Below are 1,901 nucleotides of genomic sequence, written 5' to 3'. Positions count from 1 at the left end.
TGTTGGCCTCGCTGTCAAAAAAAGAAAATATACGGCGGGATCTGGGGAGTGGAAGGGAGATAGAAAGAGACGTTTTCGTCTTGGATGGAAGGAAGCGTAGGAGGAAAACGGCTTCTTACGAAAAAGAGACGGCAGTTACACTTTGCTTGGAACAAAATGAAAATCGTCAGACCATGTCTTAGCAGGCGTCGCGGTTTTCAACAAGGACCCCCGTTTGACGAATCCGAGGAGGCGCTGGCGTCGCACTGAGCATCGGAGTGCGCCGAATCTTTTCCCAAGTTCAACTGTTACAATGAGAACATTGGGTGTTCTGCTTGAGATATGCGGCATAAGCAGAAGTCGCGTCGGTAATAAATTATCACATGAACATTTTGCGTATGTTCGTGATTCAGCGAAACATATTCGTAATGCATTGATATATGATGATATAAAGTCGGAAAGACAAATTCACAAGACTTAAACAACTGCTGCACACTTAGGTGACATTGCTAAAATTGCTTGAAATTAGGATACTGAGACAAACGTATTAATGAGTTCATAATTCCAGTCAGATGATGAAGGAAAACAAAACCGAGTGCGACTCCATATTTAAAGGCGCTACCAGGTATATTCACAAAGTTAATGTAAAACACACGAACGACGTTGAAAACAACCTCTATTGAAAATAAAGAAAAACCGTCAACGAAGCTTTAAGTACTTATGCGGGACCTTGTGCAACCAAACCAAAAAGGTCATTTGTCTCCCAGATTCTGCGCAAAAGTTGCAGCACACAGGAAAGGGGCAGAAGAGTTTGGCGAGGAGGAAGTGTGCGACACGAGTGAGAAATAAACTCGCGTAAAGACGTTCACGCTAGAACAGAGAAAGCATCGAGCTCGACCAGCGTTCGGGAACAGAAGCAAAGCTCGAGCGGGCCGAGCCTGACAACGAGACAAGACAAAAGGAACTCAAAGCACTAAAACAGTGCACGAATAGAGCCGCCGCGAAAGGATTCGTCGTCCGCAGTGTAGAGGGAGAGGGAAAAAGGAACAACAAGTGAAGCGCACTCCAGGCTTCTCCTCTGCGCCGCCATAATTCGTCCGCGGCGACAGAAATATGCGCCGCTCTGATTATGGGCGACGGCTGTAAAAGAAAAGGGGACGAGAGAGAGAGGGCTGGTTTCCCTCCCGGGAGCGGTTTCTCCTCAGCCTACGCAGCAGCGGCCGCGACAGACGGACCAAGCGCAATGAGAACGAATCACAATGGCCGCCGCAGCGGCCCACTGGGGCGTCGATGGACCCTGCCCTTCCCATCTCTCGGTACTCTTCTCGACCTCCTCTCTCAAGTGTCACCGGCAGGTCCCAGCAGCATCGGCGGGTGCGCGGCAGGGACTTCACAACTTTCGCTTTTGGGCGGGCGAAGCACAAGAATCGCTTGCTCGGGAGAAAATAAATTTGCGTGGACTGCATGTCGTCTTTACTTTCCTTCTTAAACTCAAAAAGATAACGTGTTGAAAAAGAATGAGTAATGGAACCGAGGATTTGATTACAATTGAATTGTGTTGCAAGTGTATGGTGTAAAGTTTCTTTCAAATAGATGACTCATACAGCCCTCGCCACTAAGGCTCAGACGATTAATTGCAACAGCTTGGAGCTTTGCAGCGAAAACAAGATTTTAAAATATATAATAGATATATGTAACTGGAAAACACATGCACGAACGGCAATCAGGCCGTTGGAATAATAGGTGATGACTCGGACAGTCTAGCACAATGAACCATTTCCTTCAAGGTATAAATAAATAAACAAAATCGTAATCTATTCATTACTTGCCACGCCGACTAGCCATGCATTTTTGTTGAGAGCAGCACGTTGCAGAACTTCGGGGTAAGGATGATAGCTCAAAGCAGTAGGATGGAAATAAAA

The sequence above is a fragment of the Amblyomma mixtum genome, chromosome 6 (assembly GCF_055824585.1).
Source record: "Amblyomma mixtum isolate Tamu chromosome 6, ASM5582458v1, whole genome shotgun sequence".
Lineage (NCBI taxonomy): Eukaryota > Metazoa > Arthropoda > Arachnida > Ixodida > Ixodidae > Amblyomma > Amblyomma mixtum.
The sequence above is the reverse complement of the archived record's forward strand: the minus strand, read 5'-3'. Positions refer to the sequence as shown.